Here is a 24,419-nt window from a genome sequence, read left to right as displayed (position 1 = left end):
AAGGCAATTATGTTCTCATTGGCAATTTATCTACTATATAGTGTTTTGTTTTTGTATTTGGACAGTGGAGTTTCCATATAACAATCCAGTTCACTCTTGGCACGTTCATGGAGCACATAGCAGTGATGGATTAGAAAATAGATATTGTTTTGTTTCTCTATGTCTCTCTAAGCTAACAGACAGATGGAGAGGGCTGAGTTTATAACAATGATTGACAGACAATCAACATGGAGACATAGAATGTGACGGCTGATAAGAAACATTCGGCCCATCTAGTCTGCCCAGTTTTCTAAATACTCTCATTAGTCCCTGGCCTTATCTTATAGTTAGGATAGCCTTATGCCTATCCCACCCATGCTTAAACTCCTTTACTGTGTTAACCTCTACCACTTCAGCTGGATGGCTATTCCATGCATCCACTACCCTCTCAGTAAAGTAATACTTCCTGGTATTATTTTTAAACCTTTGCCCCTCTAATTTAAGACTATGTCCTCTTGTTGTGGTAGTTTTTCTTCTTTTAAATATAGTCTCCTCCTTTACTGTGTTGATTCCCTTTATGTATTTAAATGTTTCTATCATATCCCCCCTGTCTCGTCTTTCCGCCACGCCCGGTTAAAGGGACCTAGGTGGATACAGCGGGTGGAATTATACATTTTTATTTTATTTTTCACACATTACAAATACATCTTTATTAAATACAAAGATAAGTGCAAACTATTACAATTCCTTTTTTAATAGAGAGTCTTTATTCCTTCCAGTAACAGCTTTCTCATACAGTGTTACAGATAATGACCCCCCTCCCAGGTTGCCCACTCAGGGCCACTCATTGCCCAATCCCCCACATGACATTATGAGGAAGTGTCCTCCACCAGGAAAAGCTGACAGCTCATGGGGCGCCACGTGACCCTGGAAACCACCAGCTGCGGCCAGTAAGGCATGCCGGGAAATGTAGTTCGCGCGGGCAGAAATCCGTTCACCTCACTGGCTGTCGCCATGGAAACCTCGTAGAGCCTGAGCGCTGCCAGCTTCCACGAGGGGTTCCTGGCTTCAGTCCCTCGCTGGTAAATGTCCGGGCGGCGCGCGGAGGCCGCGGAGATAAGTTCCGGGCTCGGTGTCGGGAGGAGCTTTCGGTTTCCAGGTACGGTGGGGGTGGGGGAGAAGGGTCAGGGCTGCCCGGTATGTACCCCTGAGAGGCGGGTGCCGGATCCCCCTGGTGGCGGCACGGAGGGGTGGATTGGGGTTACAGGGGGTATAGTGTTGGAGTGTTTAGAGTCCTGTCAGGAAGTTTACATTAACCTCTTACCTGCCATGGCTGTCTGTCCTCCCTGCACAGCCCAGGCTGTCTGTCTCTGTCCTCCCTGCACAGCCCAGGCTGTCTGTCTGTCTGTCCTCCCTGCACAGCCCAGGCTGTCTGTCTGTCTGTCCTCCCTGCACAGCCCAGGCTGTCTGTCTGTCTGTCCTCCCTGCACAGCCCAGGCTCTCTCTGTCCTCCCTGCACAGCCCAGGCTGGCTGTCTGTCTGTCCTCCCTGCACAGCCCAGGCTGGCTGTCTGTCTGTCCTCCCTGCACAGCCCAGGCTGTCTGTCTGTCCTCCCTGCACAGCCCAGGCTGTCTGTCTGTCCTCCCTGCACAGCCCAGGCTGTTTGTCTGTCCTGTAATCTGGCCCTTCCTGTACTTTATTATTCGGGGGTTTATGTTTTAGTTTGGGTAATAGTGTTTATTATGCTGCCTTTTAAAGGATCCATTTATTCTGAGGAATCTCAGTCTGTGCCGACGGGCGAGTGAGGTAGAGTGTTGGGTTCCCAGCCCGGGTGGGATGGGTGAGGTAGAGTTTTAGGTTCCTATCCCTGGTGGGAGGTGAGGTAGAGGGTTGGGTTCCTATCCCTGGTGGGAGGCGCGGGTGAGGTAGAGTGTTGGGTTCCTATCCCTGGTGGGAGGCGCGGGTGAGGTAGAGTGTTGGGTTCCTATCCCTGGTGGGAGGCGCAGGTGAGGTAGAGTGTTGGGTTCCTATCCCTGGTGGGAGGCGCGGGTGAGGTAGAGTGCTGGGTTTTCATCCCTGGAGGGAGGTGTGGCTCGGGTACAGTGTTGGGTTCCCAGCCTGAGTGCAGTGGTGCGGTTGAGTGCTTGGGTGAGAAAGAGTGTTAGGTTCTCAGCCCAGGTGGCACGTGTGAGGTAAAGTGTTGGGTTCCCAGCCAGGTTGGTGGGACGGGCGAGGTAGTGTGTTGGGTTCCCATTCCTGGTGGGTGCAGTGGCGGGTGAGGTAGAGTGTTGGGTTCCCACCCCTGGTGGGAGGCACGGGTGAGGTAGAGTGTTGGGTACCCATCCCTGGTGGGTGTGGCAGATGCGGTAGAGTGCTGAGTTCCATATCCTGGCAAGTGGGTGTAAAAAGGAACACTAAACTGGTGCTGAATGTGTTATTATTATTATTATTATTATTCTAACCATACCCGTTCATACAAGCAATGGGTGCTGTGTTAGGCTGAAAGCGGTCAGCTGACATTCTCAGCCAATCACAGCTGCCTATTGTTACTTGGGTAAATATTCCCTCATTAGTCCAAACAGCACAGAGGAGATGCTGGGGACTCTTGTTTAGCTGAATGAAAAGACAGCGCCAGGGGACTCTAGACATAACGACTTCAAAGAGATGAAGCGGTTATGGTGCCTACAGTGTCCCTTTAATAGCTAGAGAACCCCTCTAATAATCCTATAATCACATCCTCCAGTTTAATGTTGCCAGTTTTCTCTTATTGTATGATACAGAACTGTGGTATCCTGTAATACAGCACACCTACTGGGAGAGTGAGCGGTTATTGGGGCAACCCAGGTGCGCAATGCGCAGTTTGTTTTGATGTATTTTGGATTTCTCTCCCTGGTGGGTGAGGTGAAAGGATTGGATTCCGCTTAGAAGTGAAGGGACCCGGATTTCCATCTCTGAATGTTTGTCATGTAAGATAAAGTGATGTGATGGGATCCTCTCCCAGCATTTGTTGGTGGGTGCGGTAAGTGTTCCCCTTACTGGCTGAAAGGCGAGGTAAAATGTTCGATTTGTCGCCATGGCTGGTAGTCGAGGTAAAATGAAGGGTTCCCTCCTCTTGGTGGTGGATGGTCAGACGATGTAAAGTGATGGGTTCCTTGTGCTGGCTGGTGAATGTGGTAAAATTGTCTCTAAATTCAAGCATGATAATGGTAGGACAGGTCTTCTGTCGACCCTCCTTTTCTTTCTATCATTTGTTTAGTTTTATTGCAGCTGGCAGAGATCTTTATGGTGTAACAGCAGAATCCTCGTCTATAACACTACATGTGTTTGCATCCAAGAAGCTACTACCCACAGCATTAGATTCCCACACAGTGTTTCACTTGGTCTAGAGGAGGTAGCGCCTGTAGTGGCTGTGTGGGCAGCAGAAGGTGTATTTAACCTGCAAGCCTAAAACTAAAGGACCACTTCATAGAGATGAAGCGATCTAGGTGACTTTAGTGCCATTAAAAAGTCCCTATATAAAAGGCCCTGTACATCTTGAAAGGGCATAGGAGCGTTTTATAGGCAGAGCAGAAGTTCTTAGAAACTGTAGTGCAGCTGGCTGGTTAACCAGGTAGTGCACTAAAACTCCCACAAACCTTTCCTGTGCTTCCTGATTACCTAGACAATGGGTATTGCAGAAACTGTGCAGGTTAAAATAACCAGGAAGAAGGAAAGATTTAATAGTTTAGGAAGGGGAAGAGGAAGACTGATTACAAGAAAATTGAAAGGCTGCATCTCTGTAACAAAATTGTATGTGTGCGTCTTTTTTATAATTGGTGATCTTGGGAATACAGGTATGTATTTCTAATGCTACAGTTGCGATGTCCCAGTGGAGGCATGGCTCTGATATGACATTCCAATCCAATGCCCCTCATAGAGAAACATTGGAGACGGTAGGTGCATGCGCGGTGCTCACTGTGATCTGCATATGATTCTGCCATAGAGGATCAAATAGTTTATTTTCGCTCTTAAAATACTGTTTTTTTTCTTTTCTGGCATATGGTGGCAGTACCTATGGGTTGTGCCTCCTTAATTGGGACAAGCATCTACAAGATAGGAGTTAATTAAAAGTCCCTCCCCTTTATCCCATAAAGGACTTCCCCCGGCAAACCCACCTCCGTTCTTCCTTGTCCCAGCACGGGATGGATTAAGCATCTACTTGAGGTGAGGCACACTGGTTGATGTCTGGGGAGGAAGCCCGATAGCCGCCCAGACGGTAGGCTGAGCGGCATGGCTCTGTCCATGGAGGTCCTGTAGCCCTTTCAGGTATTATTTTGTGCCGAGTATGTTCCAGCTTTGTGATTACGGGTGGGCCCAGGGATGCCTTCATGAAGCTACAGCCCTTCCTCAAGACAATAAATTTTCTTGGAAGCCTGGTAATAAAAATTTCCAGGATAGTCCTTACTTTCAAAAAAGAGGAAAAAATCAGAGGTTTGAGGAGAAAAAAGGGGATAGATCTGACAAGGGTAGGTGTTTCTGATGCCAAGAGAGTAGGAGGCAGAATCCAGCGTTTCTTTAAAAGATGCAAGCAATCCATGGATTCTAAATCCGATTGCCCTTTCCAAACCTGCCCAAACCCAAATTCCTCATTTCCCTTTTTCCATCCTCCCGAAAATCAGAAGCTCTGTTTGCAGAACTGGTTCTGCTATTAAAAAAAAGGGGTCATAGAAAAGGTTCCAGTGACCCATGAATTCAAGACTTTTCCTAATCTCGAAACCAGACCATTCCTTTCGCCGATCCTGATTTAAAAAAATGTGAACGACTTTCTTCCCTACCAAAGGTTCAGAATGGAAACGATTACTTCCGTAACTCAGATTCTTCAGAAAAGGGATTTTATGGTGCAGCTGGATCTCTGGTATGCTTACCTTCATATCCCTATGGCAGTTACCTCAAGAAGGTTCCTGAGATTCTCCATAAAAAGGAGAAAATAGATTCTACATTGCCAGTTCAAAGCCCTCCCCTTTGGGTTGTCATCAGCCCCAAGAATATTTACAAAAGTTCTTACGCCCATAACAGCTTCTCTAAGGGAGCGGGATGTCAAACTCATTCCCTACTTGGACAATTGGCTGCTTATAGCAAATTCCAGAAGTTTGCTGTTGGAAAAGGTTCGGTTCACAATCCAAGTGCTTCAGGAACACAGTTGGATACTAAACTTAAAGAAGTCGATTCTAATTCCTTCAAGAAAAATAGAATTCCTGGGATTTGAGATAAGCTCAAGAACGTTATCTCTAAGTGTCCGATTTACAGAAAAGAGATTATTACTCTCTATAAGACAGGCAACGAGTGGTCTGGGATATCTAACCTCATCAATTCCTACAGTCAAATGGGCAAAATCAGAAATAGGGCCTCTTCAGCGGGAAATCCTCTCTTCTTGGTCAAAAAGAGAGGAAGACTTTTTTAAATTTGTACCTCAAGATATCTCCTCAGGTGAAAGCTTGGTTAAACTGGTGGAAAACTTCAAGTTTCCTTTCGGCAGGTCTGACCTTCAGACCTAAAGGACGGGTCGTGGTCACCACAGATGCGTCAAACTCAGGCTGGGGCACTTATTTAAATTTGTTAATGTGCCAAGGTACTTATTCCACAGAAGACAAAAACAGGTCAAAAAATTACAGAGAATTAAAGGCAGTTCTTCACGCCCGTCACCGATTCAGATCTTGGATAGAAAAGAGGCCTGTAAGAATACAGTCAGACAACAACACAGTGGTCTCTTACATCAACAGACAAGGTGGCACCAGAGTGGAAAGTTTGTTTCGGCTATGCGCCGACATTATGTGCAGGGCTCAGGTTCACTTAGAAGACATCTCTGCGGTCCACATAAAGGGCATCGACAATGTCATCGCCGACGACCTCAGCAGTGGGAAATGGGATCAGAAAGAGTGGACTCTAAACCAAAGGATATTCGACATTCTACTAAAGAGATTTGGAATGCCCGTCGTAGACCTTATAGCAAGAAGAGAGAACACCAAGGTTCCCAAATTTGCCTCCCGGTTCAGGACAGCTCATCCTTAATGGATAGATGGTCTATCACACCAATGGGATTTCTCCCTAGCGTACACCTTTCCTCCAATAAAGCTGATCCCAAGAATTCTTCAAAAGATAAGCACAGGTTCTGGTTCTAGCAATCATTCCATACTGGCCAAACAGGAGCTGCTTTTCGGACTTGAAGGAGATGGCTTCAACGTATTGGGAACTTCCAATCTCAAAAGCTCTGATAGAAAACAGGGGGTTACCTCTGGAAATTCTACAGATGTTCAGATTGACGGCATGGCTGTTGCAAGGCTAATCCTTCGTCATCAGGGTTTTCAGGAAGACAGGGTCCAATTACTCGTTCAATCTACCAGACGTTCCACCTCAAAGTTGTATCCCACAGGTACTGCCACCATGTGCCAGAAAAAACAGAAATTTTTACTTACTGTAAATTCCTTTTTTCTTAATATGGTGGCAGTACAATACTCCCTCCCTCTGAATTAAAAAATGTACTTGTTGTATTTGACTTGTGTGGTGTGTTTTCTTGCTACGACTGAGGTGGGTTTGCCGGGGGAAGCCCTTTATGGGATAAAGGGGAATGACTTTTAACTCCTATCTTGTAGATGCTTGTCCCAGTTAAGGAGGCACAGGTACTGCCACCATATTAAGGAAAAAAAGTATTTATGGTAAGTAAAAATTTCTGTTTTTGCATGTCACGGGGAGGGGTTGGGAGTCTATGCAATTTTTGTGTTTTTTTTAATTTATCATCCAATATGACACATCCGGTTTTATGGTGGAAGCTGCTTGGTATGACATACTTTGCCACTTTTTGTCAAAAATCAGCACCTACATAAAAGCATAATTCCTACTTTAAGATGTTTATCTTCTGAATGCATTGGAATGGCTGTAAGGTTTTCATAAAGAGCGATCGTCCTAAAAATAAAAACTCCAAAAACAGTAATGGCACCTTAACTTCATGATCAGCCTCTCTCTGTAAACACCCTCAAAACCCCCCTAACTATAATCACAGAGTTTATATGGAAATTAAGGAGGGGGATATTTATATATCTATATATAGATATTTAAACATCTGTGCTGAGCTGGGCAGTGTTGACAGTAATGGATATAGAAGCACTTACCCTCATAACCACACTCTCCTACGAACCCAAAGGACTATTTCACACTTTTTTTTTTTGTCAATCTTTCTTTTATTGAGGCATATGGTTATGGTGGTACAGAATAAAGAGAGGGAGACTTGCAGGGGTTATACAGGCTAATATCGTCATAACAGGTTACAAAATCTCCTAGAATTTTCAGCCTCATTTTATATTTTTTAAACAAGCTTAAAACAACGAGTTAGTCGAACAGGTAGGTTATAATGTATGTCTCGGTTATCCAGCATAATTAATGCAACGTTGATACATCGATATACATTTTGTGTAAATACATAGAGATTTCAGGCTTTAGAACAGTAATAGATTGGTTTAAACACGCTAAGCTTGGCAGATTTAAAATTGGTCTAGTAGACTATTAGACATGCATCTGGATAACTGTCGCTTAACACATCTAAGTCGGCATTCTTGCTGGGCCAATGTGAATAACATAACAAAAAGCTGCGTTTTGTCGTGAAGACGCGAGTTAAGGTCACTATTAATAAAAGATTTCTGTAGGCTTAAGTTTATCCACCAGGGGGCAGCAGAGCGACAGGCTCAAATTTTGTGATTAGAATAAGCAGTAAGATAGGGAACTTATAATGCCTAACACAACATTTTTCAATTATACACATTTAAAATATGCAATAAACAGGGTGCAGTAACAATGACCACAAAGACAAATTGGGCGAGTCTGTGATTGCAATATTTGGGAGGTCAGCATGAACTGTACCAGGGGTGCAAGTTAGTCCTTTGACTGTGCACAATGGCTTATCAGGCTGCCATTTTGTTGCCAGTGTCCCCATTTACCCGATACCAGAGTTCGGTAGGCTTTCGGTGTAGGTCTGTGAGCCGTCCGTGGCTGTCTGTGTAGGGGTTACCTCCTGCGCTGCGGCTGTACGGTTCCGGCTGTGCGCCGTCGCTGGGGCTCGGTTACCCTCTTGTCTGTGTGCGGCTTGGCCGTGCTGGAGCTGGGCAGGCATTTGTCCTGGGGCTTTCTCCGCCGCTTGTGGTCGCTTGGGAAGGAGAGTGCTGGCGCCTGAGGGGCGATTCGCCGCCACCTGTTGCTTCGCTCTCTGCCTTCGTCCCCTTCTGGAGGCTGCCTTGGGGGCTCGCTGTGGGTGCTTATATAGTTGCCGCCTTGTAGCTGGTCGGACCCATAGTGCTAGTGCCTGGACCGCTCGGTTAAAGGGCCGAATCTTATGCCGGAGTTGTGACCATAAACTAGAGCAGAGTCGGTCAAAAAACTCCTGGGTGCTTTTAGGTGGGGTGGCAAGGGTATTGCTTTTACCGTGTTTTGCCCCCTTTCTCCTTACTGCTGTTTGCATGTCATCGCTGTGTCGTGGCTGTAGCAGGCCACGTGTAGTGATACTGAGCTCCTCCGCCATCTTGGGCGCCACCGTGTCCATTCTGCTTGGAAGGTCAGTGGCGTCTGCTATGCTGGCTTGCCTTGCAGTGTCTCGTGCTGGTGGGGACCGGGATATCCCCCACCGGTCCAAAGGGGGGGGGGGGGAAGTGGCGTGTGAGTGTCTCCTCTTCAGCCTGAGAACCGGGAGAGCGGCCGTCTCTCCACGGCTCCCACCCGTGCAGGCCGCGGGTTGAGATAATGGCTTTTCCGCGGCGGGGAGCCCCGAAACGGGTGTCTCCGTGTTGGCATTCCCTCCTGAATACGTGGGTGATTGTCCGCTGCCGGCACGATCCGGTGGTCGGGCGTAATTCCCCGAATCAAGGCTTCAGTATCGGAAGCTCCCGCCATGAGCGTCCGGCTTGCTCGGCTGGTAAGCTCCGCCCCCCCCTATTTCACACTTTTAATGCTCTCCTTCGCCCTGTTGCTCCCCCTCCTCCTACCACCCTGTCCACCTCAAACTTTGCAACTCACTTCACTGAGAAGATTTCTACAATCAGGGAAGAGATATCTAACCTCTCTCCCTCCCCTTGCAATACATTACCCAACCCCACTCCCTCCGCTTTTCTTTGCTCATTTGCACCTACTACAACGGAAGAGGTTTCTGCTCTGCTCCGGTCCTCCCGCCCCACCACCTATTCCCTCGATCCTATTCCCTCATATCTCATCCGCACTCTGTCTCCCTCTCTTGCTTTTTCTCTCCCTTTCCTCCTGCACATTTCCCTCACCCTTCAAGCATGCAACTATAACTCTAAAATGTGCATTTTTACTGTATTGGGGGGTTCCGGGGGAGGCCAGGGGGGGGGGAGAGGGCGAAAACCTGTCAGTATCTGGTGTGACCACCATTTGCCTCACACAGTGCAACACATCTCCTTTGCATAGAGTTGATCAGGTTGTTGATTGTGGCCTGTGGAATGTCAATGGCTGTGCGAAGTTGCTGGATATTGGCAGGACCTGGAACATACTGTCATATACGCCGATCCAGAGCATCCCAAATGCTCAATGGGTGACATGTCCAGTGAGTATGCTGGGGATGTTTTCAGCTTCCAGGAATTGTGTACAGCTTCTTGCAACATGGGGCGTGCATTATCATGCTGCAACATGAGGTGACGGTCATGGATGAATGGCACAACAATGGGCCTCAGGATCTCATCACGGTATCTCTGTGCATTCAAAATGCCATAAATAAAATGCACCTGTGTTAATTGTCCATAAAATATGCCAACCCATACCATAACCCCACCGCCATCATGGGCCACTCGATCCACAACGTTGACATCAGCAAACTGCTTACCCACACAACGCCATACACGCTGTCTGCCATCTGACTTGTACAGTGAAAACCGGGATTCATCCGTGAAGAGAACACCTCTCCAAAATGCCAGATGCCGTTGAATGTGAGCAAGTCGGTTACAACGATGAACTGCAGGACCCCGATGAGGACGATGAGCATGCAGATGAGCTTCCCTGAGACTGTTTCTGACAGTTTGTGCAGAAATTCTTTGGTTATGCAAACCGATTGTTGCAGCAGCGGTCCCGGTGGCTGGTCTCAGACGATCTTGGAGGTGAAGATGCTGGATGTGGAGGTCCTGGGCTGGTGTGGTTACACGTGGTCTGCGGTTATGAGGCCAGTTGGATGCACTGCCAAATTCTCTGAAATGCCTTTTGGAGACGGCTTATTGTAGAGAAATTAACGTTTAATTTACGGGCAACAGCTCTGGTGAACATTCCTGCAATTGTACGCTCCCTCAAAACTTGCGACATCTGTGGCATTGTGCTGTGTGAAAAAACTGCACATTCTAGAGTGGCCTTTTATTGTGGTCAGCCAAAGGCACACCTTTGCAATAATCATGCTGTCTATACTGCCTGCCTTGGCTTCCAATATCATTTATATGCAGATGACACACAAATCTACCTGTCCTCTCCTGATCTCTCTCCGCCCATCTTGACTCGTGTCTGACTACCTCTCTGCAATTTCCATCTTGATGGCTGCTCACTTACTTAAACTCAACCTGTCCAAAACAGAACTCGTCTTTCTCCCTCAAATGTCGCTACTCCTTTGTCTCCCTCCAAGTCAACAGCGCCACCATCAGCTCTACCTCGCAGGCTCGCTGCCTAGGTGTTTTCTTTGACTCTGAACTCTCCTTTACCCCTCATGTCCAGTCGATCACCAAATCCTGCCGCTTCCATCTCAAAAACATTGCGCGCATCCGCCCTTATTTGACACTAGATGCAGCTAAGGTGCTGGTCCATGCCGTTGTTCTTTCTCGCCTTGACTACTGCAATCCCCTTCACAGTGGTCTTATGTGTTCCCAGATTGCACTGCTGCAAACTATAATGAATGTGGCAGCGAGACACATTTTCCTGTCCGCTCGCACCTCCCACGCCTCCCCCCTCTGTCAATCCCTACATTGGCTTCCAGTTAGATATAGGGCTCAATTTAAGATTCTGGTGCTTGCTTACAAGTCCCTACTCAATGCTGCTCCAACCTATGTATCCTCCCTTATACACAAGTATGTCCCGTCGAGACCCCTGCACTCTGCCGAAGACCTACGTCTATCCTCTGTCCGTACTCCTACATCTGATGCTCGCCTCCAAGACTTCTCCAGGGCTGCACCTTTTCTGTGGAACTCCCTTCGCTTCTCCGTTAGACTTTCACCCAGTCTCCACTCCTTCAAAAAATCTTTGAAAACTCACTTCTTCAGGAAAGCATATCATCTAAACTGTTAGCGGGTTTTCATCCTCCTCTTCCTCCCCCATGACTCCTCTCATGTAACTGTAAAAAAAAAAAACCTACTTAGCCCAGAGTGAATACCTGTGTGAATACCAACCTATTTCATTACCCTTACTTATACTCTGTGTCACTATACCCCACTCCCTCTAACATGTAAGCTCATTGAGCAGGGCCCTCAACCCCTCCTGTGTGTCCATTTGCCAGGTTACAATTATGTGACTGTTAGTCCACCCATTGTACAGCGCTATGGAATTCGCTGGCGCCATATAAATAATAAAATAATAATGTCCTGTGACTCTGTAAATAACTTTTTAATGCTCTGTCTCAGGTCCTCCTTCATTGCTCCACTAGAGGGCAGTACAGCACTGGAAATGCAATTTGAATAGTTTTCTATGGAACAAACCAGGATGGATGTGCAAGATGACTATTAACTAAAATAACTCCAGACACCATAACCACTTCCTTGGAATGAAGATGTTCTGGTGCCAGGAGATACCGGCTACTGGCTTACCTTTCCTGAAAGTCTTGAATGCACTGCTTTGCCCTTCTGCTTGTTTTTAATTCTTGAAACGCGAAGCCCCGAATAGGGGCGCCGATACTTGGCTGAGAGTTGGTTGATGCTCTAAGCAAGTCGGTAACTCCCCATTCATAAAACCGGCTTGAAAGAAAGGGGTTACAGAGAAGCGGAAGGGCGCGATCAAAGTTAAATGGCGCTGGATTCAAGACTGTGGGGTTAAACCTTTCATTCTCTTCTTCCAACCTTGTACTATGTTTCTAATCTTTCTTCTGTGTTTAAAATAAAGTATGTGTATGAATGTTTAATTTTTTAAATGTTTTAGTTAGTAAGTTTCATTTTGATAAAGTCCAATTGTACATTCCCAAATTGTGGTAAAATAGGTCTCGCGTTGGTGTGTCCCATTGTAGATGGACAGGGGTGGAGGGTTAATAGGAATTCCATGCTCTGTGCGTGTGGTTTTGTGCTCTTCTACAATTTTTTTTTTTTTTTTAATGGAGCCAAATGCAGATCCTCTCTGTCTGATTTATGGGTCTGATCTAGACAAATTCCCCTTGCGGAGAGCTGTAAGTTCACTGAGCCTGTCTTGTAGTGCGATACAATCCACATGTGGCTGGAACAATGGGGTGGGGGGGTGGGGGGGGGGGACTCTTTCCGCTGTTATGTATTTTCTTGCTTAATTGGGAAAAGTTTTCAAGGGGACACAGCGGGTATAAAAATCTGACCAGTTTAAAGATTTATTTTTTTCCTCTTTAATGTGTTTTGAAGGAAACCTGAATGTGTGAAAGATTTTTATTAAGTGTCTTTCCCATTGACTGGCAATGCATGTACAATCCTTCCAGTTATGCTGGAACTGTGCATGTGAGGAACACACACCCATACAGTGGGCACAGGCCCACAACGTAATGAAGGGCATTCATAACACATTGACCGTGTTCCCTCACTCCTGATCACCAAGGCTGTACACTGTCATGGTATTGTTTGAGGGACACATTGGGATTGACCTGGCCTCTTATTTATTTTTATATATATATATATATTGTATAGATTTAGAAAATTCTAAAACGAAGCATAGGGTCCTTTTAAGGTTTAGTCTGACAAGCAGGTTTCAGCAACACCAAGCCCCTCTCTTCCTGTGTGACCGAGGCTCCACTAATCAGAAGGTCTATTCTGATCCCACTAACCTCCGCAGTTCCACCCCTCTACCTCAGATGCTGCCTGCTAACCCCCCAGTTTGTGAATGGTACAGTGCTTGGTATATCCCCCGCAGCCCCCCATCCATGCATGTGTCACAGGTTGTACACACAACTTCGACTTTGAATGTCAAAAAGATAAAACTCCACTTTATTTACTGACGAGCTATGGCTGCCAAGATAACATGCAAAATAATGAGTCACCTCTAGAACTAAAGAGCAGGGTGATGATCCTTGCACCATTATCCAAAGTGGTTATGGTATTTAGTTCCTGGTTCTGTTTTGCGAGGAATTCCTAGATCCTGACATTATTGACCCTAGTCCTTGTTCAGAGGCCATTAGATTAAAAGTCTAATTGTACAATTCCCTGAAGATATTTTAATTAGATGCTCATTTTATATAACCTTGTCTACTTGCAGCAAATCAATCTACAAGAATATCTGTGTGGATTTAAATGTCTTTATTCCAAAATAGTCAAACTGAGACATTTTTTACTAGTCCTCAATGGTTTCTGTTTGTTCGGTTTTGAGCAAATTTAGCAATCTGGACAATTTGTGCTTTCGTGGAGAACGCTGTTATGGTGCATTATAAATTCACATTCAGGTTTTTAACATTTTGGCCAGCAGCCTGTGCTACATTAATGTAAGGTTCCAGTTTTATATAGAATTTTTATTTATTTTTTAATGCCAGTAAAAGGCCTCTGCTCACAGTCTGAAAATACCTTCTCCCTGACTTCTGGGGGGTGTTGTCTGTTTACTTATTATTTTTTTTAAGCTAAAAAAAGAGAAATTCTCCCTCTGTTTAGTCTGTAATGTGGGACCCCTGGGGAGCATTTTCTCATGCATCTGTGATGCTTTAAACTTTTTACTATTGAACTGAGTACTAATGTCTAGCGCTGTCCCCTCTCACTCCACAGCGTTGTTTGGGCTCAGCGGACATATCAACCATGAACATGTGGCAAGAGTTAAAAATCCTAACGAGTGCTGGTCATTGGCAAAAATAAAGAACTGCAGTCTTCTCTGGGGCCTGGATTATTTAAAGGGGAACTGTCAGTTTTAAAAAAACATTATCTGAAGAATCAAACACAATTGGCAATTACTTAGTAACATGCAATGATGTCATTGTAAATTTCAACAATTTGTTGATGTTTGAAATCACCAAACTTCCTTAATTTTTGGGCTCGCTTGCTGTGGCTCATTTAAATAACCATTCTGACAAGCGGAATGTGCGTACTGCGTCTTTTTGTACCTTTACATTTCTACCTTTTTGTACTTTTCTTTTCTTGACAATTCTTTTATTTATTGTATTGTTTTGCTTAATTAGAAAACAAGCTTATCCGGAGCGGTTGGCAGCAACACGGTCTCACTGCCTACTCGGAAAGAGCCTTACACATTAATTACTGGAGTTTGGTACCCCTGACTCCATGTGATTTTTATACTGTTTGGTCTGTACGACTGAACCTTTAGCAATCTCCCAGTTCTTATGGCTAACTTGTAGCAAGCATAGATAGTTTGCACTCCCCTGTGACTCCCCCCCCCCCCCCCCCCCCCATATGTGATAAATGCCCCCCTGTGTTGTTGTGTCCCATGATACCATGACACCGTGACCTGCAGGCGCTGCGGTTTATTGTTCTACCAGTCTCTCGTGCTGGTGGTCTTATAAACGGTTATTGGTTTGTGAATGTTTTTGCATTGGGGATATTGGCCGACTCTTCTAGCCAAATGGTCCCTGTCTGCCATCAGCTAAGATTTATCTCTGTGACACTGCCCTTAGCATATGAACTTCCTATTACTTCTCATCCTGGAGACAAGACTCTTCCAAATATTTTTATATGTATATTTTTTGGGATATTCACTTAAAGGGGCAGTGGCGGGAAAATAAACATTACTGTTTTTATTTGACATCTGTATGTGTGAAGTCTTCCACATTCGGCCTCCTGCGACGCAATTTGAACCTGTCACTTGACTAACACACTTTTTAGATGACCCAGAGGTGATCTTGCATGTGTTTGGGAAAAGGCTCTCACGGCAGTAGTATGGGAGGCTCACAAGCGTGTGGTTAGGGGGACATCTATAAGCATACCCTCACACATCAAAAAAATTAATTCCACTTAATTAAAAAAAACACTACTGGACTGCATTCAGCACTCAAATCCCAATACCAAGCAAGCGGGCCTGGCTGTATAATTCATGAACGTACCGTGGAACGCGTCATTATGCTAGTGTTGTAAAAGCTGTTTAGATTCAGCAACCTCCCACACCCCTTTCTCTGCTGGTTTGAGTCCTCAATATTGATGATCGCAGCTAATCAAATGCATCCTCAAAGGGAAGGATTGGGAGACTAGTGCATGCTGAAATTACCACACTGCGAATGGGCATCTCCTCATGGGGGGATGGGGGGGAGAGGGGCGGCATCGGTCCTGCAATGTTTGGAGGACCATATCCAGGAAGTCCCTCTAGTGGTTGTCAGAGTGACTGATCTTCCAGTGACAACCACTAGAGGTATCACTATGCTGCAATGAAAACACTACACAGAGTATGTACAGGAAAGATCATTCTGTTATTGTTAATATAAAAGGCTTCATAAACAACCATACTGGACAAGCAGTTCTATTAGTGACTACTATTTGGGTAATAACACAAATCCCAAATAGAAGTCGGCCTTGATGTTCATACAAAGCGTCACAATTGTAAGAACCACTATAAAAAAAGTAGTATTAAGTAAATGTCACTACATCCATTGTAGGAAAGTTACTAAATGGGAGGTTATTCTTAGTCCCTCTCTCTAATACCATAGTGACTAGGACCAGCAAAAGGGGCCATTCAGCCTACAGAGCCATAAAACTGCTACAGAGTCTCTCTCTATGAATATAGATAACAGTAGCTCCCAGCCCAGTAACCGCCCAGCCCTAACTCACTGTAGTCTAGATGTGCTTGCAGTGTCATCCACTTACCATACCTTGGCTACAGAGAAATCCCCCAGCTGACCTATATTACCATCTGGATCAAAAGAAAAGAACTAAATGGCTCACTATTGGTTACCTGGATCAACAAATACCAAGTAACCTACCAATTGCCCTTATTACCATGGACACAATTTTGTACTAGTAAGTATGTGTTTAAGCGAGATCTAAGAGCTTAATGTTGGCTGTAGAGCAATATCCACTGCTATCTTACCAAATCAGCCCTAAAGCATCCTGGACCCAATAACCAGCGGCCAACTAACTCTAAAGGATGGCTGACTGTACCATGAAATATCAGCCATGTGAACACCATTGTGATCAGTGAAAGTAATGAAATAAATGGGGCGTTTTTACTCCCACAAAAGGTGTTTGATAAAAAGAAGCCTCCTCTTGTGAAGTAATCTGGGAAAGGGACTGTGAAACTTAATAAAACTTCAGCAAACTTGTAATAGTTTGCTCACACCAACCTGACTTGAACCCACTGAAGGGTTAAATTTCACCGGGTCAGAAGGGTTCGGTGAGAAGCTGGGTCAGGGACACCATGTGGCCCAGATCTGGCTCCCATTTGCAGTATGTAAACAAAGGGCGCGCATGTCAGAGCACCAGCTGCATCTCATACACTCGCATCAAGAACTTGGCAGCCATCCCCTGGACTCTCAAACTATAATTACTTTGCACTTACAAAATATTCCCAGCTCTTCATCAGGTCTCCTCCACCCCATGCGCCATGACACCATAGCTGGGCCTGCTCAATGGAAATGGAGATTGGATGCTGGGAGTTTACCCTTTCTGGTGAATACTGCAGCACAGGGTGATTTATAGAAAGGTGGCTTCCACCACTACCTCCTCGCTAGGAAAACCGCACACCGTATTATCAGCTGTTTCTGAATCACCAACTTAAAAGGAAACTATAGTAAAAAAAATAATACCTTTTTATATCTTGTAATATATGCAGTATGTGTTAATATCTGCTGCTGTGCAGAGTTGTAATGTCCATATCCCTTTAATTGCCTCCTCTGGTGTAAGCTGCTGTGTTACCGGAGTTCATTCTACAGACAGCAGTAGGTCTGTCTGTTTGGATCAGTGGCAGCAGCCTGATATGACTGCTTAGGAGGACACAGACCTTCACTTTTTGATAACAAACCCCAGAATATTATACTAAATTAGTATGGACCTTAGAACCGAGCAAAATAACACCTTGAAGATCATTATTATGATGCCATGAGCACTAGCATTGCTACACTTTTAGCGTAACTTAGTGCAAATTCTAGTGTAGTAGTACATGGAGTTTTTTTGTCTTAAAATCCCCTATTATATATGCTATAATCTTAAAATGATATTAAGGACATCTCAATCAACCTACACATTCTCCCATTTTAATAGGAACATTTCTGCATTCCTACGCCCCAAAGAAAAATATATCTTTACATTAAAGTACTTTTAATTCCCAGCCATTAGGGAGATGTACAGTACGATCAATTTCTTAGGAAGCTGAAACCACCGTTTTGACCCCTGTAATAAGCCTTCGTCAGATTAGATAGATTTACGTTTCACTCGATGAAAAATGACAGATAAAAGCAGCTGGAGCAGATTAAATCTATTTCTTGTATAGGTCTTTTAGAGCAAGATCATTTTCACCAAGCAGTGGTTTTTTTCTTGTAGATCTGGTCTTAAAAAGACTGAGATTAGGTTCTGAGAAAGTCCCTTTTGGAGATTAAATCATTTGTGAAAACAGATATGAAGACCACAAATTGTTAGAACCCAGTGAACCTTCTAGTTCCAGAAACTTGTACAACACCTTGTGTATCCCCCTAGTATTGAAGGACCATCCCAATACATAACATCTTGCGTGTCCTTTTGCATCTGGGTCTTTGGGTTTTTGTTTGAGGATAATCACTTTAAACTGCTATGATGCGCTAGTAGGTAACAGGATAAAACTCCACTGTTTACAAAATCACTTACTCTTGTGTTTTCCTTCACACAATTAACATTGCAAGGCACATCATGGTGATATGCCCACTGGTCTAAAGAAAAGAGGCGACTGACTCTAGGGGCTGGTCTCTGTGAAAACATATTTAAGTCCTCTTGGCATGTGTACCTCTCAAGCAAGCCATCATGAATTCCATAGTACAAATCTCCTGGTGTGCCCATAGTCCAGACCTCCTGGTGTATTCCTGGAGAATATGAATCTTTCCAAAGCAGAGATGAAGGCTTTTGCCAATGCGAATAGATATCGGACCTGAGTTTTGTTGTGATGTAACAAAGTTTACATGATTTAAGGCAATGTTAAGTACAAAACGTGTTATTTGTGATTTATGTTTTTGACATTACCACCATAGGTGGAGTAGAGATCCTGAGTCCTCTTCACACACCCAACATTGGTCTAGGAACTTGGGGAAACTGGCATGATTTTTTATTGATCAATGAAACCGGAATTAATTTTTTGAAAAACATTGTTCACTGGACTGTGGTCAATGAGAGTCCCATGTCCCTCTCTTAGTGTGACTTGTGTCAGGATTATAGAATAAGGAGAAGAGTGGTGGGCAGGATAATGTGCTGTAGTACACAAGGTCTCGGATTTCCCCAGGGTGGGACCAAAGTGGGTATTTTCAAAGCTTTAGAGGAAATGCATGGCAAATTATCAGACTAAATATAAGTGGCGTTGGTAAAGAATCCCTGTAGTAGGGGAAGATTGACATCTAGAAGGAGCAGTAGGGCCAGCCTAACGTGGAAACCTAGGTAGACAAAGGACAGAAGCACGTACCGGTCTTTAGAGTAACCAGGTTGGTGCAGAGGTCAAAAGGAGTACAGGAAGACTCCAATACCAGGGACAAGCAGAGGTCAGCATTACAGAAATCAAGATTAGTCAAACGAGCTGGTGTTGGGAGCCAAATAAACTGAATACACAATGAAGACACTCTCTGGTATATGAACCAGGCGATGAATCCATGTTAACCCAGACGTTCTATACCCTGCAATAAGTGTATTGGTCAGCGCCATGTCTTCAATGCCAAAACATCTGGGTAATGATGCCAGATCAATTCAGCATTCCTTGGCATTAAAAAAATATGCAATCTATGCTAGAATGACACACTGCATCAACATGGGTGCAAGACTGATGCTCACCATTACTATGGGAGCCGGGAATGGCTAATGGTGTCAAGGTGCTAGTTGAAATGACGCCAAGATGGTGTAGACACTGCGATACTTGTAAGGAAAGTTCTTAAAATACCACTAGGTGAGTTAAGACGAAGGGGAGTTTGCCCGGGATAAAGGTCGGATTATGGGAAAAGGGTGTATGTGTGGAGAGATCTGTTTTCCTTTTCAGAGGGAGATTTTTAGTTATATATTTTTTTTTAATAAAAAGCACACCCTGGACCTACAAATGAGTAAGAGCTATTCAGAATCATCGAATACGGCCCTACGCCTGCAGTTATATTGGATTACTGATGGGTTTGTGCCGATGAGTTTAAGGGAAGTTGATAAAAAATAGTAATTGATTGGCGTTCAAACAGGTTATGGATGTATAAAGACCGAGATCCATAGCTTTATGCACTTTGAGTAGTGTGATGGTGAAAGTGTTACGTTGATCTGTGATGATCTCTGCGTAAATACGTTCCTATTTTTTTTTTGGGGGGGGGGAGGGGTAATACTATATTTCCGTTGACTAATGTTTTTTCCATCTGCTGGGGTCGCCTCCTGCTTGGCGCTTCCTCTGACACAGTTAAGAGCGAAATAGACAAGCATTTCATCCCAGAAGTCCCTGCAAACCTAATCCTTAAATCTGTTCCCATTCTTACCCTGTGCTGCATTCAAACTGCAGGAAATATTTCACGGTCAGCTCTGCGTCCGTAATAATGGCGCTAGTAATGCCTGCGTACTACACATCGTACAAGCGCTCTACTCTGGGTTACAATATTGGTGTTTAAATCGGTGTACAGATTGGGTTAATTCTAGATGCATATAAATATGTGGAAAATGAAAATTATGATGGCTGAGCTGATCTTTCCAAAACTGGGGGAGACTGACTTTTAAAAAATGTTAAAATAAGACTTATACAAGTCTGCTGTTGGTAGTTCCCCTTTAATGTTTAATTATCGCGTAGAAAATCCACATTCTGATACATAAATGTGTGGCATTAGCTCTGCTTCACGCACACTACGAAAAATGAATAGTATATATTGTTATACTGTGACACCACTTGGTGGAAAGCAATCCGATGATTACCGATAAATAGGAAAATATCGGTATCTTACAGAATGCTTTGGATGTGTCCTGGGCCAGACTGATTCCAGGAACCAGGGCTCCAGTCAACATATAAAGGATTTGTCGTCTGCCATGTTTTGTGAGATGGAAGGACTCTCTCTCTGTGAGAGTTGGCCGTAATTCATCTTGGATGTTTGCAGTCTGTAATATGCTATAGAGCGGCATCATTAAATTGTCATTCGAGAGGTCTTTATTAAAGGACAGATTGCATTATCCAAAAATTAGTGGGTTTCTTAGAGCTGCTATTAAAACTGTAATATCAGCACAATGCGGTCTCATGGGGCAGCTGCTGGGGTGTGGAGCCATTCAGGCCGATGGGACATCCCATCCAATGGGATAGACTTGACCTGTTTGACCCCTTGTTAAATATCACACATTGCATGGATTGAGGGAGCTGTGCTGTCTATCTGCAAACATTCTGATGAGTTTACTCCTGGTCAGCCAAAATGTTAACCATTTTGCGCAGCGATTCCATGGCACCTGCTTCATTTTCACGTTTCTTGCATGGGCCACACGTGGACACGGAGTTCTTAAACCATATTATCATGTTATCACAGACTGCTAGGAGTTCAGCACATTCCTACATAGTAAACACTGCGATTTTGTCCTCTTCAGTCCCTGGTGAGACTATGTCTCGATGACCATCACTTGGATCTTCTAAGGAGATCCTCATATTATTATTATTATTATTATTATTATTATTTTATTTTTAAAGAGCCAAAAAATTCCGTAGCGCTGTACGATAGGTATGACAACATTTTCCTTTGTAATTGGTAATTGGTAAATCTCAAGAAGACTGGATTAATATATTTACTTTATTTTTCAATTCAATGAGCATTATTTAATTGTTTTGTAAGGTAGCCATCTCCATGCTCTGTCGGGTTGTGTGTAGTCCGTGCAGCAGTTGGGACTCCCCCACCCCCCACGTTCTGTGTGTGTAATGCTAACAGATGGCTCTCTGTCTGTATATGGGAAGCTGCAATGTATCCAAGCTATGCGAGCTTTTGAGTGCATGCCTCTGCGTCGCTTTCCTCCTGCACATACTTCCATTGTGCTTTCAAAGGGAGGATTTAAATAATAAAGGAATGGCAGCAGGCTACACAGTCTGCATCGTGCCTGCCCCTCCACCCTGAATGTTGACCTGTCAGCTGCATACTAGGAGCTGCTGCGCTGACTGGCATTATGAAGCCGGGGGAGAGTCACTAATAAGCATTTGTTTTATTGATATTTACTAGAAGAGCTAATTAATGGAGCATAGTAGCGAGATTTCTTATAACGTAAGAACAGAGATAAACACCTGCCCTGGGTGGCCTACAATTAACTGACGAGGGCCTCATCTAAGGATCAAGCTATTGCTGTTTTCTTGCAATTAAACCCTGTGATGGTACGAGAGGGGAGTGAATGTAATGGGGACTGCTCCGCTTGTGTGACAGACCCTGCCGAGCTGCGGTTTGTAGATCAGAATTCTGCAGCAGTTTTATTAGTTTAAAGAAACCTAGAATGTGACGGCAGATAAGAACCATTCGGCCCATCTAATCTGCCCAATTTTCTAAATACTTTCATTAGTCCCTGGCCTTATCTTATAGTTAGGATAGCCTTATGCTTATCCCATGCATGCTTAAACTCCTTTACTGTGTTAACCTCTACCACTTCAGCTGGAAGGCTATTCCATGCATCCACTACCCTCTCAGTAAAGTAATACTTCCTGGTATTATTTTTAACCTTTGTCCCTCTAAGACGATGTCCTCTTGTTGTGGTAGTTTTTCTTCTTTTAAATATAGTCTCCTCCTTTACTGTGTTGATTTCCTTCATGTATTTAAATGTTTCTATCATATCCCCCCTGTCTCGTCTTTCCTCCAAGCTATACATGTTAAGATCCTTTAACCTTTCCTGGTAAGCTTTATCCTGCAATCCATGAACCAGTTTAGTAGCCCTTCTCTGAACTCTCTCTAAGGTATCAATATCCTTCTGGAGATGCGGTCTCCAGTACTGCGTACAATACTCCGTGAGGTCTCACCAGTGTTCTGTACAATGGCATGAGCACTTTCCTCTTTCTACTGCTAATACGTCTCCCTATACAACCAGTGGTGTATCCTGGTTTTGTGCTGCCCTAGGAATCAGTCGGGAGCTATTAAAACAGTTTAATTGATACGCTTTTATGAAGAAGTGGGTTTTCAATGATTTTTTGAAGGAGTGGAGACTGAGTGAGCATCTAACGGAGGTGGGAAGCGAGTTCCACAGGGACAGTGCAGCCCTCGAAGTCTTGAAGCATCAGAGGTGGGAGTACGGACAGAAGATAGACGTAAGACTTCAGCAGAGCGTAAGGACCTACACGGGACATACTTGTGTATTAGGGAGGATAGATAGGTGGGAGCAGCATTATGTAGAGATTTGAAAGCAAGAATTTCAAAGAATTTTAAATTGAGCCCTATATCTTACAGGAAGCCAATGTAGGGACTGACACAAGTTGAGGCGTGGGATGTGCGGGGGGGACAGGAAGGTGAGCCTTGCTGCTGCATTCATTATGAACTGTAACGGAGCAAGTTGGGAGCACGTCCAAGATGCATTATCTTGCACTTATCCACATTAAAGTCAGCTGCCACAACTCTGACCATTTTTCTAGTTTACCTAAATCATTTGCCATTTGGCTTATCCCTCCTGGAACATCAACCCTGTTGCATATTTTCGTATCATCAGCAAAAATACATACCTTACCATCAAGACCTTCTGCAATATCACTAATAAAAACATTAAAGAGAATGGGTCCAAGTACAGATCCCTGAGGTACCCCACTGGTAACAAGACCATGCTTCAAATATACTCCATTGACTACAATCCTATGTTGCCTGTCACTCGGCCAGATATGAATGAAACTGTTGTACAAAGTTATCAAACAGATTTATGTTCCGAATCTTATTTTGTGTTATGATCTTCCTCCGGTTTCGTGCAGTCGGACCACACTCTGTACACAGTGCAGGAATGGTTTGTGCTTGGACTGTCCCTTTAACGTATTTCCAAACCATCCTTGAACTATACTTAAGGTTAAACCCTGGCTCTTGGAGTTCGCTTCCCATGCAGATTCCCCTGGAAATCCTAATGCCTGTTGTATTTCAAATTCCTGTCATGGCAGCAAAGCGAGGGAGATTTGTTGGTTCCAAATGAAGCTTACTATTGGACTGATGCTGGGAATTTGGCAAGTCCAAAGAAGGGGGTGGCCAAATGAGCCCTGCTGCCAGGATCCCAAGCCACTAGTATTTGCCAACTTTCATTTTTGGCTGAGGAGTTTTAAATTGCATCTTATTCCTCCTGGGATTCTGAGAAAAAAAAAAGGTTTAAACTTATTCCATATCTGGCTCATTAACACTTGCGTCGGTAGTGTGATTTGCTTTCTGCGTTTATTTCCAGAATTGGGTAATCTATATTCCGATAGAGGATGTTGTTCTGGACATCTTTAGCCACAAAATCATCCAAAAACATTTGGGGACCCATTTTAAGGACTTTTCTTATCCAGAATGAAGGGGAGGGTGAAATAAAAGTAGAACGTTACAGATAACCCTGACCTCACGGTCTATGAGCAGACCCATTCCCTATTCCATTACACTGTGGGTTTTAGGGGTAATATTTCTGAGCAGGTGGGCCTTCTCTCTTCTTTTATTCACTACTGTCATGTGGAGACTAAAATGAAATGGAATTCCCAGGAACCCATTTGAAATAAACAGAACCAGCACAATTTGCCATTCTAATCCAACATGAGTGAAAGTCAGAGCATGGAACACCCAACTCTTTTTAAAAACTATTCCTCATTTCCCCACACCTGGAATAGTGTAGAGTATGGAGTAAGTAGACTTATCTGCCACCACTCTACTAATAATGCCAGGAGGTGCAAAGCCGCACATCCAGCCAAGAGGGTTCATTTTCATTATCCAATGGTTAAAGTGCTATCCATCCCCCATGCCCGTCTTTGTATTCTGTAATATTTTCAGGTAGAACAAATGTTAATAATGTTAAAAATTGATATAATCGATGCCTAGATGTTGTTGTCTTCTGCCTATTGAGATAGGCATCAGTTAGTTTAACCAGTTGAGGATTAATGATGCAATAATTCTGTCATAACAAATCCACTGTTAAAGATCCTTTGTCAGAATGGAATTTCCCGATCACTTATCGACGCCCAGGCTGTATATCGCTTCAAAGGCAAAATAAGAATGA

The 24,419-nt window shown here is 44.2% G+C and overlaps 1 protein-coding gene across 2 annotated transcripts in view; it reads left to right on the top strand.

The window, feature by feature from the left end:
* Positions 1-988: 988 nt before the first annotated feature.
* Positions 989-24,419, top strand: part of EXD3 (exonuclease 3'-5' domain containing 3) — a 159,529-nt gene continuing 136,098 nt past the window's right edge. For both annotated transcript variants that reach the window (XM_063432996.1, XM_063432995.1), the window contains exon 1: positions 989-1,138. The gene's annotated coding sequence lies outside the window, so the exon portion shown is untranslated. The remainder of the gene's footprint in view (positions 1,139-24,419) is intronic.

The sequence above is a fragment of the Pelobates fuscus genome, chromosome 9 (assembly GCF_036172605.1).
Source record: "Pelobates fuscus isolate aPelFus1 chromosome 9, aPelFus1.pri, whole genome shotgun sequence".
NCBI classification, from domain to species: Eukaryota; Metazoa; Chordata; class Amphibia; order Anura; family Pelobatidae; genus Pelobates; species Pelobates fuscus.
The sequence above is the reverse complement of the archived record's forward strand: the minus strand, read 5'-3'. Positions and strand labels throughout refer to the sequence as shown.